General features: G+C 41.4%; 5 non-coding genes across 5 annotated transcripts; 1 reads left to right on the top strand and 4 right to left on the bottom strand.

Moving 5' to 3' along the window:
• Positions 1-2193: 2193 nt before the first annotated feature.
• On the bottom strand, positions 2194-2357 carry LOC135040021 (U1 spliceosomal RNA). Its single transcript, XR_010233982.1, has one exon. It is a non-coding gene; the product is annotated as a U1 spliceosomal RNA (small nuclear RNA).
• A 1965-nt stretch (positions 2358-4322) lies between these two features.
• On the bottom strand, positions 4323-4485 carry LOC135040044 (U1 spliceosomal RNA). Its single transcript, XR_010234004.1, has one exon. It is a non-coding gene; the product is annotated as a U1 spliceosomal RNA (small nuclear RNA).
• Positions 4486-4637: 152 nt separating this feature from the next.
• On the bottom strand, positions 4638-4801 carry LOC135040013 (U1 spliceosomal RNA). The gene has a single exon (XR_010233975.1). It is a non-coding gene; the product is annotated as a U1 spliceosomal RNA (small nuclear RNA).
• Positions 4802-5476: 675 nt separating this feature from the next.
• On the bottom strand, positions 5477-5639 carry LOC135040043 (U1 spliceosomal RNA). The gene has a single exon (XR_010234003.1). It is a non-coding gene; the product is annotated as a U1 spliceosomal RNA (small nuclear RNA).
• Positions 5640-9537: 3898 nt separating this feature from the next.
• On the top strand, positions 9538-9611 carry TRNAN-AUU (transfer RNA asparagine (anticodon AUU)). The gene has a single exon. It is a non-coding gene; the product is annotated as a tRNA-Asn (tRNA).
• The last annotated feature ends 4551 nt before the right edge of the window (positions 9612-14162 follow it).

Below are 14162 nucleotides of genomic sequence, written 5' to 3' on the forward strand. Positions count from 1 at the left end.
ACCTTTGCATTTTTCTCCCAAACGAAGGACACTAGAAAGAAAATTTTAAAGCCTCCTGTTAGGCCATCATCTACACGACATAGCCCTGAATTTTCCAATGCGCAGCTCTTTGCAAAAGAGAGATATTGGCAAGGAAAAGCTGTCTTGTACCTTTGCATTTTTCTCCCAAACGAAGGACACTAGAAAGATAATTTTAAAGCCTCCTGTTAGGCCATCATCTACACGACATAGCCCTGAATTTTCCAATGCGCAGCTCTTTGCAAAAGAGAGATATTGGCAAGGAAAAGCTGTCTTGTACCTTTGCATTTTTCTCCCAAACGAAGGACACTAGAAAGATAATTTTAAAGCCTCCTGTTAGGCCATCATCTACACGACATAGCCCTGAATTTTCCAATGCGCAGCTCTTTGCAAAAGAGAGATATTGGCAAGGAAAAGCTGTCTTGTACCTTTGCATTTTTCTCCCAAACGAAGGTCACTAGAAAGAAAATTTTAAAGCCTCCTGTTAGGCCATCATCTACACGACATAGCCCTGAATTTTCCAATGCGCAGCTCTTTGCAAAAGAGAGATATTGGCAAGGAAAAGTTGTCTTGTACCTTTGCATTTTTCTCCCAAACGAAGGACACTAGAAAGAAAATTTTAAAGCCTCCTGTTAGGCCATCATCTACACGACATAGCCCTGAATTTTCCAATGCGCAGCTCTTTGCAAAAGAGAGATATTGGCAAGGAAAAGCTGTCTTGTACCTTTGCATTTTTCTCCCAAACGAAGGACACTAGAAAGAAAATGTTAAAGCCTCCTGATAGGCCATCATCTACACGACATAGCCCTGAATTTTCCAATGCGCAGCTCTTTGCAAAAGAGAGATATTGGCAAGGAAAAGCTGTCTTGTACCTTTGCATTTTTCTCCCAAACGAAGGACACTAGAAAGAAAATTTTAAAGCCTCCTGTTAGGCCATCATCTACACGACATAGCCCTGAATTTTCCAATGCGCAGCTCTTTGCAAAAGAGAGATATTGGCAAGGAAAAGCTGTCTTGTACCTTTGCATTTTTCTCCCAAACGAAGGACACTAGAAAGATAATTTTAAAGCCTCCTGTTAGGCCATCATCTACACGACATAGCCCTGAATTTTCCAATGCGCAGCTCTTTGCAAAAGAGAGATATTGGCAAGGAAAAGCTGTCTTGTACCTTTGCATTTTTCTCCCAAACGAAGGACACTAGAAAGATAATTTTAAAGCCTCCTGTTAGGCCATCATCTACACGACATAGCCCTGAATTTTCCAATGCGCAGCTCTTTGCAAAAGAGAGATATTGGCAAGGAAAAGCTGTCTTGTACCTTTGCATTTTTCTCCCAAACGAAGGTCACTAGAAAGAAAATTTTAAAGCCTCCTGTTAGGCCATCATGCTTCGTGTGTCAGGAGCATGTGAGTGTCAGGTGCGTGTGTGTGTCAGGCGCTGCGTGTGTCAGGCGCTGCGTGTGTCAGGCGCTGCGTGTGTCAGGCGCTGCGTGTGTCAGGCGCTGCCTGTGCGTTAGGCGCTGCGTGTCTGTGTGTGTCAGGCGCTGCGTGTCTGTGTGTGTCAGGCGCTGCGTGTGTGTCAGGCGCTGCCTGTGCGTGTGTGCCAGGCGCTGCCTGTGCGTGTGTGTCAGGCGCCGCGTGTCTGTCAGGCGCCGCGTGTGCGTCAGGCGCCGCGTGTGCGTCAGGCGCCGCGTGTGCGTCAGGCGCCGCGTGTCTATGTGCGTCAGGCGCCGCGTGTCTATGTGCGTCAGGCGCCGCGTGTGAGTGTGTGCGTGTGTGTCAGGTCCGTGTGAGTGTCAGGTGCTGCGTCTGTGTGTGCGTGTGTCAGGTGCTGCGTGTGAGTGTGTGCGCGTGTGTCAGGTCCGTGTGAGTGTCAGGTGCTGTGTGTGTGTGTGTCAGGTGCTGTGTGTGTGCGTGTGTGTCAGGTGCTGTGTGTGTGTGTGTGTGTGTCAGGTGCTGTGTGCGTGTGCGTCCAGCGCTGCATATGCGTATGCGTGTCAGGCGTTGCATGTCTGTGTGTGTCAGGCGCTGCGTGTCTGGGGGGGGTGGCCGGACACACAGCTGAGAGGGGGGGGGGTGGCTGGACACACAGCAGAGAGGGGAGGGTGACCGGACACACGGCAGGGAGGGGAGGGGGTAGGGGGTGGCCGAACACAGCAGGAAGAGGGGGGAGTTGACCAGAAGAAAGCACAAACACAGTCCCCCACTACCACAAATAATGCAGTTGAGTTTCCCACATTTGGGGAAATCACAGGGGTCAGCATACCCAGAATGCAATGAATGAACCTCACCCTGGGAGAACAATCTTCATGACCATGGTATCTCCTATGCAAAATAAGTATGATTTGGGATAGGGCTGGGGAGGGCCGCTGCAGCCCTTGTAGATTCTTATAAATAAAAGTTCTTCTTTTCTTGTCAAAATTAATAGCTAAGAATAGGCTGCCTGAGGCAGCCCCCTCTTAAGTGGCCTGCTACTGAAGGCACCAACTACAAACTGAGCTCCCTGTTCATGGAAGCGAGGTTATAGAGGAGGGGGCGCTGAGCATCTTGGGAACAGTCAAAAGCTTTGAGCCTGTTGGTGCCTCAGATCAAGATCCTACTCTACACCCCAATGTGAATCCTTGTGGAGTCCAGTGTACCCCACAGAAGAAATGAATGTGTCACACCCATTGGCAGCAACATTAGAATAGCTGCTGATGGGCACAATTGAGAAAGGAAGGGGGGAAAACATTTGAATCCAGCACATATATGTAATTTGAATATGTAATTTGTACCTTCCTACTTTAAAATGTAATGGATGAACCTCACCCTGTGAGAACTATCTTCATGATCAAGAGATCTCATACGCAAGAAAAGCATGTGCTGGGATAGGGCTGTGGAGGGCGGCTGCTCGGGCACACACCCGTCAAGTTAAGGAGATTCAACTGAGGAAGCACAAGGGAACTGCAGGGAGACCACATATTTTCAGATGAACATGAGAGGGCGGAAGGCTGCCTAATACTGAAGCACCCTCAAACATCAAACCATATGCAACAACTAGTACAAGCATTCCTGGGGAAAGGTCTGCAGCAGACGGATTTGCATACGGTGATGTCATCCAAGCAATGGGCATAGTTGGCTGCAACCCTCGTCTGCATATGAAAAGAGAAAATGGTCACGCAGGGCATGGCGGCCTTTGTGGGGTTGCGCTTGGATGACCCCTAGATCGCTTTATACACCCCCATCAGTGTGGGGCTCATGTTGGCCATGCCCAAGCCCCTGAAGCATTCAAGCTGATTTCTTGCAGCAGCTGGACCCAGTAACAGCTCCAGAGTTGCTCTACAAGACAAGTAAAAGGGTGTGAGCCCTGCAGCACCACCTGTAGTTTGCATACACACATATATAGGACAGCATCTCTTATATGCCCCAGGGGCAATAAAATAGTAGCCTTATCTAGGGTATCCGTCCATGCCGCTACAGCACTACACACCCAGGCCGACGCAATTGCCGGTCTGAGTAAGGTACCTGAATGTGTATAAATGGACTTCAGGGTAATCTCCTGTTTGCGGTCAGCAGACTCTTTGAGGGTAGCCGTATCCTGGGACGGGAGGGCTACCTTCTTGGATAAGCGTGTTAATGCTTTGTCCACCCAAGGGGAGGATTCCCATCGTAACCTATCCGTTGATGGGAAAGGGGAATCCTTTTGGAAATCTGCAGGAGATTCCCAAGCTTTTTCACATAACTCGTTCAGCTCGTGTGAGGGGGGAAAGGTTACCTCAGGCTTCTTTCCCTTGTACATATGTACCCTCTTGTCAGGGATAGGGGGCTCCTCTGTGATGTGCAAAACATCTTTTATTGCCATAATCATATATCAAATGTATTTTGCCAATTTTGGCTGTAACTTTGCATCATCGTAATCGACACTGGAGTCAGAATCCGTGTCGGTATCTGTGTCAACAATCTGGATAGTGGGCGCTTATGAGACCCTGACAGTCCCTGCGACATAGGATTAGGCATTGGTTGAGACCCTGACTGTCCCAAAGCTTCTGCCTTGTCTAATCTTTTGTGCAATGAGTTTACACTAGCATTTTAAACATTCCACATATCCATCCAATCAGGTGTCGGCGGAGACACCACGTTCATTTGCTCCCGCTCCTCTCTAATATAGCCTTCTTCCTCAGACATGTCGACACACGTGTACCGACACACTACACACACAGGGAATGCTTTTTCTGAAGACAGTTTCCCCACAAGGCCCTTTGGAGAGACAGAGAGAGAGTATGCCAGCAGACAGCAAACTAGGCTGGAGAGAGACCTAAGACAAAGAAATCTGAATTATATGAAAGCCGACCAGTGGAAACACAAATTATGCAGCCAAGTTTCCCACATTTGGGGAAATCACAGGGGCAGCACACCCAGAGTGCAATGGGTGAGTCTTGCCCTGGGAGAAGCACCTTCATGATCATAGTATCTCACCTGGCAGGTAAGTAGGAGTTGGGCTAGAGCTGGGGAGGGTCGCTGCTCGGGCACCCCCCTGTCAAATGAAGGAGATCCAACTGAGGCAGCACAAGGGAACTCTCGAAAGAAGAACAAGGCTAGAGGAAGATCTGAGACAAAGAAATCTGACTTTTACCAGAGCTGACCAGAGGAAAGCACAAACACAGTCCCCCACTACCACAAATAATGCAGTCGAGTTTCCCACATTTGGGGAAATCACAGGGGTTAGCATACTCAGAATGCAATGAATGAACCTCACCCTGGGAGAACAATCTTCATGACCATGGTATCTCCTATGCAAAATAAGTATGATTTGGGATAGAGCTGGGGAGGGCCGCTGCTCAGGCACATCTCTGTCAAGTAAAGGAGATTCAACTGAGGCAGCACAAGGGAACTCTCATCTGGGGACAACAACTGCAGGGAGAACACATATTTTCAGATGAACATGGGAGGGCAGAAGGCTGCCTAATACTGAAGCACCCCCAAACAACAAACCAAATGCAACAACTAGTACAAGCATTCCTGGGGGAAGGCCTGCAGCAGATGGATTTGCATACGGTGATGTCATCCAAGCAGTGGGTCAAAGTTGGCTTCAACCCTCATCTGCATATGAAAAGAGAAAAGGGGCGTGCAGGGCATGGCGGCCTTTTGCGGCGCTTGGATGACCCCTAGTTCGCATTAAACACCTCCACCCTCCTTCGGTGTGGGGCTCATGTTGGCTATGCCCCAGCCCCTGAAGCATTCAAGCTGATTTCTTGCAGCAGCTGGGCACTGTAACAGCTCCAGAGCTGCTCTGTAAGGCAAGTAAAAGGGTGTGGGCACTGCAGCACTACCTGTAGTTCGCATTGTGCGTTGGAAGGCACAAAGTAAGCAGACAGGAGGAGAAGTCAGGATAGTGCACAAGGGTATAGAAGGGAGGGGCTCAAAAAAAAAAGAAGTGGAAACAGACAGCAAACTAGGCTGGAGAGAGACCTGAGACAAAGAGATCTGAATTATATGAAAGCAGACCAGTGGAAACACAAATTATGCAGTCAAGTGTCCCACATTTGGGGAAATCGCAGGAGCAGCACACCCAGAGTGCAATGGGTGAGCCTTGCCCTGGGAGAAGCACCTTCCTGATCATAGTATCTCACTTGGCACGTAAGTAGGAGTTGGGCTAGAGCTGGGGAGGGTCGCTGCTCGGGCACCCCCCTGTCAAGTGAAGGAGATCCAACTGAGGCAGCACAAGGGAACTCTCAAAAGAAGAACAAGGCTAGAGGAAGATCTGAGACAAAGAAATCTGACCTGTTTTTCCCAAGAGGAAACTATATTAGGAATGCAGACATATGATGGTGGCCCTGTTGGCACCACCGATAACTGACTGGGTAAATGTTTCAGTAATATCAGAGTAAGGTTGGATAAATCTGTGTCCCAGACACAGACGTAGAGAATAGATGTGATATTCATGGCTATGTTTCTTTTCCCTCAGGCCCCGCTGGGTCGCAAAAATGTTATTTTGCCCAGTTACTACACACTGATACTGACACGGATACTGATACTTATGTCGACCATAAGTTTCCTGATTAGATCCAATATTGGCAAGGAGCATTCAGTACATGATTGTGGATATTATGGACATATTAAAATCACTGAAGACCCTGCTGTTCCTGACAAAGGGGTCTATATGTATGTATATATAGATATATAATGAAAGCTGATGTAACGTTCCTCCATCTCTGTTTGAGAAAGTCTGGGCCAGCTCGACAAAATGGTTTCAAATCCCCAAAAGGATTCTGGTTGTTTATTCATTTCCCGCCGCGGACAGAATACAAATACATGTGCATGGGTGAGTAGTAGTATTCAAGAATTGGTCGAATACCTTGTCATCCGATATAGATACCCTGGAGAGATGGGATACTCCTTACGTTGTATCATATCAAGGACACTGCAGCATACTTACGTGAGACTGCAAGGGATATAGGACTCTTGAGTTCACGGGCCAATTTCATGGCAGTGTCGGATAGGAGGGCATTGTGGATTCACCAAGAGAATGCTGATGCTGACTCCAAGAAGAAAGGGAGTCTCTTCCCTATGAAGGTGAAGCCTTGTTTGGTGATATCTAATTAGCACACAGGTAAGGAATTAAGAAAATCTTTATTTAAGGGTGAAGATGTTTCTCACAAAATCGTTGCCCCAATGCATCGTTGAAATTCAAGCTGGAAAGATGATTTTAATATATCACTTGTACATTTTGTATTGCTCTTCTGGTGACAATGTAGTTTGTTTTTGTCAATTACCATTTTAATAATAGGGTAAAGAAAATTAAGTGGATTTTTGAAAGAAAACAATACTGTCAATATACTATTAAAACAAATTAAAATGGTAAAAGTTATTGTACTTTAAGTAAAAATAAAAGAGACAAAATATCAATCCCAGTTTTGGATTACTTTAATTAACAAAAAAAAATGCATATAGCAGAGGATAGTTTCAATCTGCCTACCTCTGGGTTATGGGCCCAGCATGCTTCCATTGCTGTACTCTGCTGCACATGTAAGTGCAAGAGATCCTGAAGCACTCACTCATCATGGGAAAGTACCAATGTGTTTCTTCGTTGGTTGATAGAAGAAACATCTTACAAAAACTCTCCAGATTATTGACTTTTTTAAGTTTTTCTAGGAAACGTTTTAGATGAATGCTTATTAGCATTTGTCAGTATGTACTTTTGCAAAGTGTCTCTGTGGCGCAATCAGTTAGTATGTACGGCTATTAACCAAAAGGTTAGTGGTTCAATCCCACCCAGGGACGTAATTGACCTTGTTATCAGATTTTTGTGATCTTTAAGTAGACAAGTCAAATTTCATACCCCCTGTTATTGTGTAGGGTACCTGGCCTTCTCTGATGTAATCAGAGTTAGATTTGATTCAGTGATTTTATAAAAAAAGCTAGGAAGCACAATTTAGCAGTGGGTAGCAGAGAAAAAAAATATGCTGGCAGAAAAATCCAATTGAGTGATTAAACAGCTCTTTATTTTCTGGCTTTATTTTTATGCTAACAAATTTGTTCTCTGAAAAGTGTCCACAAAGCCAAGTCTCTGATTAACACCTTTGTAAGGATGGTTTTTCACCTATTACTAAATTAAACTTGCTTCATTGGAAAGGCAGCAAGATGCATCCTCATTTCAATGTCTACTGAAATAATACAGGTTGACACCAGGAAACATTAACGCCACTGCATCCTTGCTGCTTTCTCATGTGGAAGTCTGTTTAATGTGAAAACAAGGTGATATCTAATTAGCACACAGGTAAGGAATTAAGAAAATCTTTATTTAAGGGTGAAGATGTTTCTCACAAAATCGTTGCCCCAATGCATCATTGAAATTCAAGCTGGAAAGATGATTTTAATATATCACTTGTACATTTTGTATTGCTCTTCTGGTGACAATGTAGTTTGTTTTTGTCAATTACCATTTTAATAATAGTGTAAAGAAAATTAAGTGGATTTTTGAAAGAAAACAATACTGTCAATATACTATTAAAACAAATTAAAATGGTAAAAGTTATTGTACTTTAAGTAAAAATAAAAGAGCCAAAATATCAATCCCAGTTTTGGATTACTTTAATTAACAAACAAAAAAATGCATATAGCAGAGGATAGTTTCAATCTGCCTACCTCTGGGTTATGGGCCCAGCATGCTTCCATTGCTGTACTCTGCTGCACATGTAAGTGCAAGAGATCCTGAAGCACTCACTCATCATGGGAAAGTACCAATGTGTTTCTTCGTTGGTTGATAGAAGAAACATCTTACAAAAACTCTCCAGATTATTGACTTTATTAAGTTTTTCTAGGAAACGTTTTAGATGAATGCTTATTAGCCTTTGTCAGTATGTACTTTTGCAAAGTGTCTCTGTGGCACAATCAGTTAGTGTGTACGGCTTTTAACCAAAAGGTTGGTGGTTCAATCCCACCCAGGGACGTAATTGACCTTGTCATCAGATTTTGGTGATATTTAAGTAGACAAGTCAAAATTTCAAACCCCCTCTTATTGTGTAGGGTACCTGGCCTTCTCTGATGTAATCAGAGTTAGATTTGATTCAGTGATTTTATAAAAACATCTAGGAAGCACAATTTAGCAGTGGGTTGCAGAGAAAAAGAAATATGCTTGCAAAAAAATCAAATTGCTTGATTTAACAGCTCTTAATTTTCTTGCTTAATTTTTATGCTAACAAATTTGTTCTCTGAAAAGTGTCCACAAAGCCAAGTCTCTGATTAACACCTTTGTAGGGATGGTTTTTCACCTATTACTAAATTAAACTTGCTTCATTGGAAAGGCAGCAAGATGCATCCTCATTTCAATGTCTACTGAAATAATACAGGTTGACACCAGGAAACATTAACGCCACTGCATCCTTGCTGCTTTCTCATGTGGAAGTCTGTTTAATGTGAAAACAAGGTGATATCTAATTAGCACACAGGTAAGGAATTACGAAAATCTTTATTTAAGGGTGAAGATGTTTCTCACAAAATTGTTGCCCCAATGCATCATTGAAATTCAAGCTGGAAAGATGATTTTAATATATCACTTGTACATTTTGTATTGCTCTTCTGGTGACAATGTAGTTTTTTTTGTCAATTACCATTTTAATAACAGGGTAAAGAAAATTAAGTGGATTTTTGAAAGAAAACTATACTGTCAATATACTATTAAAACAAATTAAAATGGTAAAAGTTATTGTACTTTAAGTAAAAATAAAAGAGCAAAAATATCAATCCCAGTTTTGATTACTTAAATTAACAAAAAAAATGCATATAGCAAAGGATAGTTTCAATCTGCCTACCTCTGGGTTATGGGTCCAGCATGCTTCCATTGCAGTACTCTGCTGCACATGTAAGTGCAAGAGATCCTGAAGCACTCACTCATCATGGGAAAGTACCAATGTGTTTATTCGTTGGTTGATGGAAGAAACATCTTACAAAAACTCTCCAGATTATTGATTTTTTTATGTTTTTCTAGGAAACGTTCTAGATGTATGCTTATTAACCTTTGTCAGTAAGCACTTTTTGCAAAGTGTCTCTGTGGCGCAATCGGTTAGTGTGTTCGGCTATTAACCGAAAGGTTGGTGGTTCAATCCCACCCAGGGACGTAATTAAACTTGTGATCAGATTTTGGTGATATTTAAGTAGACAAGTCAAAATTTCAAACCCCCTCTTATGGTGTAGGGTACATGGCCTTCTCTGATGTAATCAGAGTTAGATTTGATTCAGTGATTTTATAAAAAAACAGCTAGGAAGCACAATTTAGCAGTGGGTTGCAGAGAAAAAAAATATGCTGGCAGAAAAATCCAATCGAGTGATTAAACAGCTCTTCATTTTCTGGCTTTATTTTTATGCTAACAAATTTGTTCTCTGAAAAGTGTCCACAAAGCCAAGTCTCTGATTAACACCTTTGTAAGGATGGTTTTTCACCTATTACTAAATTAAACTTGCTTAATTGGAAAGGCAGCAAGATGCATCCTCATTTCAATGTCTACTGAAATAATACAAGTTGACACCAGGAAACATTAACGCCACTGCATCCTTGCTGCTTTCTCATGTGGAAGTCTGTTTAATATGAAAACAAGGTGATATCTAATTAGCACACAGGTAAGGAATTAAGAAAATCTTTATTTAAGGGTGAAGATGTTTCTCACAAAATCGTTGCCCCAATGCATCATTGAAATTCAAGCTGGAAATATGATTTTAATATATCACTTGTACATTTTGTATTGCTCTTCTGGTGACAATGTAGTTTGTTTTTGTCAATTACCATTTTAATAATAGGGTAAAGAAAATGAAGTGGATTTTTGAAAGAAACCAATACTGTCAATATACTATTAAAACAAATTAAAATGGTAAAAGTTGTTGTACTTTAAGTAAAAATAAAAGAGCCAAAATATCAATCCCAGTTTTGGATTTCTTTAATTAACAAAAAAAATGCATATAGCAGAAGATAGTTTCAATCTGCCTACCTCTGGGTTATGGGCCCAGCATGCTTCCATTGCTGTACTCTGCTGCACATGTAAGTGCAAGAGATCCTGAAGCACTCACTCATCATGGGAAAGTACCAATGTGTTTCTTCGTTGGTTGATGGAAGAAACATCTTACAAAAACTCTCCAGATTATTGACTTTTTAAAGTTTTTCTAGGAAACGTTTTAGATGAATGCTTATTAGCCTTTGTCAGTATATACTTTTACAAAGTGTCTCTGTGGCGCAATCAGTTAGTATGTACGGCTATTAACCAAAAGGTTGGTGGTTCAATCCCACCCAGGTACCTAATTGACCTTGTTATCAGATTTTGGTGATCTTTAAGTAGACAAGTCAAAATTTCAAACCCCCTGTTATGGTGTAGGGTACCTGGCCTTCTCTGATGTAATCAGAGTTAGATTTGATTCAGTGATTTTATAGAAACAGCTAGGAAGCACAATTTAGCAGTGGTTTGCAGAGAAAAAAAATATGCAGGCAGAAAAATCCAATTGAGTGATTAAACAGCTCTTTATTTTCTGGCTTTATTTTTATGCTAACAAATTTGTTCTCTGAAAAGTGTCCACAAAGCCAAGTCTCTGATTAACACCTTTGTAAGGATGGTTTTTCACCTATTACTAAATTAAACTTGCTTCATTGGAAAGGCAGCAAGATGCATCCTCATTTCAATGTCTACTGAAATAATACAGGTTGACACCAGGAAACATTAACGCCACTGCATCCTTGCTGCTTTCTCATGTGGAAGTCTGTTTAATGTGAAAACAAGGTGATATCTAATTAGCACACAGGTAAGGAATTAAGAAAATCTTTAATAAAAGGGTGAAGATGTTTCTCACAAAATCGTTGCCCCAATGCATCATTGAAATTCAAGCTGGAAAGATGATTTTAATATATCACTTGTACATTTTGTATTGCTCTTCTGGTGACAATGTAGTTTGTTTTTGTCAATTACCATTTTAATAATAGGGTAAAGAAAATTAAGTGGATTTTTGAAAGAAAACAATACTGTCAATATACTATTAAAACAAATTAAAATGGTAAAAGTTATTGTACTTTAAGTAAAAATAAAAGAGCCAAAATATCAATCCCAGTTTTGGATTACTTTAATTAACAAACAAAAAAATGCATATAGCAGAGGATAGTTTCAATCTGCCTACCTCTGGGTTATAGGCCCAGCATGCTTCCATTGCTGTACTCTGCTGCACATGTAAGTGCAAGAGATCCTGAAGCACTCACTCATCATGGGAAAGTACCAATGTGTTTCTTCGTTGGTTGATAGAAGAAACATCTTACAAAAACTCTCCAGATTATTGACTTTTTTAAGTTTTTCTAGGAATCGTTTTAGATGAATGCTTATTAGCAATTGTCAGTATGGACTTTTGCAAAGTGTCTCTGTGGCGCAATCAGTTAGTGTGTACGGCTATTAACCAAAAGGTTGGTGGTTCAATCCCACCCAGGGACGTAATTGACCTTGTTATCAGATTTTGGTGATCTTTAAGTAGACAAGTCAAATTTCATACCCCCTGTTATGGTGTAGGGTACCTGGCCTTCTCTGATGTAATCAGAGTTAGATTTGATTCAGTGATTTTATAAAAACATCTAGGAAGCACAATTTAGCAGTGGGTTGCAGAGAAAAAGAAATATGCTGGCAAAAAAATCAAATTGCGTGATTAAACAGCTCTTCATTTTCTGGCTTTATTTTTATGCTAACAAATTTGTTCTCTGAAAAGTGTCCACAAAGCCAAGTCTCTGATTAACACCTTTGTAGGGATGGTTTTTCACCTATTACTAAATTAAACTTGCTTCATTGGAAAGGCAGCAAGATGTATCCTCATTTCAATGTCTACTGAAATAATACAGGTTGACACCAGGAAACATTAACGCCACTGCATCCTTGCTGCTTTCTCATGTGGAAGTCTGTTTAATGTGAAAACAAGGTGATATCTAATTAGCACACAGGTAAGGAATTAAGAAAATCTTTATTTAAGGGTGAAGATGTTTCTCACAAAATTGTTGACCCAATGCATCATTGAAATTCAAGCTGGAAAGATGATTTTAATATATCACTTGTACATTTTGTATTGCTCTTCTGGTGACAATGTAGTTTGTTTTTGTCAATTACCATTTTAATAATAGGGTACAGAAAATGAAGTGGATTTTTGAAAGAAAACAATACTGTCGATATTCTATTAAAACAAATTAAAATGGTAAAAGTTATTGTACTTTAAGTAAAAATAAAAGAGACAAAATATCAATCCCAGTTTTGGATTACTTTAATTAACAAAAAAAAATGCATATAGCAGAGGATAGTTTCAATCTGCCTACCTCTGGGTTATGGGCCCAGCATGCTTCCATTGCAGTACTCTGCTGCACATGTAAGTGCAAGAGATCCTGAAGCACTCACTCATCATGGGAAAGTACCAATGTGTTTCTTCGTTGGTTGATGGAAGAAACATCTTACAAAAACTCTCCAGATTATTGACTTTTTAAAGTTTTTCTAGGAAACGTTTTAGATGAATGCTTATTAGCCTTTGTCAGTATGAACTTTTGCAAAGTGTCTCTGTGGCGCAATCAGTTAGTATGTACGGCTATTAACCATAAGGTTGGTGGTTCAATCCCACCCAGGGACCTAATTGACCTTGTTATCAGATTTTGGTGATCTTTAAGTAGACAAGTCAAAATTTCAAACCCCCTGTTATGGTGTAGGGTACCTGGCCTTCTCTGATGTAATCAGAGTTAGATTTGATTCAGTGATTTTATAAAAACAGCTAGGAAGCACAATTTAGCAGTGGGTTGCAGAGAAAAAAAATATGCTGGCAGAAAAATCCAATTGAGTGATTAAACAGCTCTTCATTTTCTGGCTTTATTTTTATGCTAACAAATTTGTTCTCTGAAAAGTGTCCACAAAGCCAAGTCTCTGATTAACACCTTTGTAAGGATGGTTTTTCACCTATTACTAAATTAAACTTGCTTCATTGGAAAGGCAGCAAGATGCATCCTCATTTCAATGGTAAGTCAACCTTCTTGCCCTATGTTCCCTGTCAACGGATGAAGACGCATCATTATCTACCGCAGTCATTTTGGCCCAATAGATATGCAAGAAGTTTAGATTCCCCTTTCTTTGCAGGTAGAGGAAGGAAAAGGAAGAGGTCTGTAGCCTCTTCAAGATTGCAGGACCAGAGATTGTCCTCTGCTTCTGCCAAATCCACTGCATGACACTGGGGCTTTCTTGCAGGAGCCCACACCAGTGGGGGCACGTCTAAAACTCTTCAGTCAGTTCTGGATTCATTCGGACCTGGACTCGTGGGTTTTACAAATAGTGTCCCAAGGGTACAAACTGGGGTTTCAAGACGTTCCCCCTCACCGATTGTTCAAATTGGCCTTAGTCAGCAGGGAGAAGGTTTTTATTCAAGCCTCTTCGTGGTCCCGAAGCCGGACGGCTCAGTCAGACCAATCTTAAATCTGAAATCCCTCAATTTCTTCCTAAAGAAATTCAATTTCAAGATGGAATTTTCTCAGGGCAGTGATCTCCAGTCCGGAGGACGGAGATTTCATGGTTTTGGTAGACATAAAGGATGCCTACTTACATGTTCCCATTTAGCCACTGCCTCAAGCTACCTAAGGTTTGCAATTCAGGATTGTCATGACCAATTTCAGACATTGCCGTTTGGTC

The sequence above is a fragment of the Pseudophryne corroboree genome, unplaced genomic scaffold (assembly GCF_028390025.1).
Source record: "Pseudophryne corroboree isolate aPseCor3 unplaced genomic scaffold, aPseCor3.hap2 scaffold_724, whole genome shotgun sequence".
In the NCBI taxonomy this organism is placed as follows: domain Eukaryota; kingdom Metazoa; phylum Chordata; class Amphibia; order Anura; family Myobatrachidae; genus Pseudophryne; species Pseudophryne corroboree.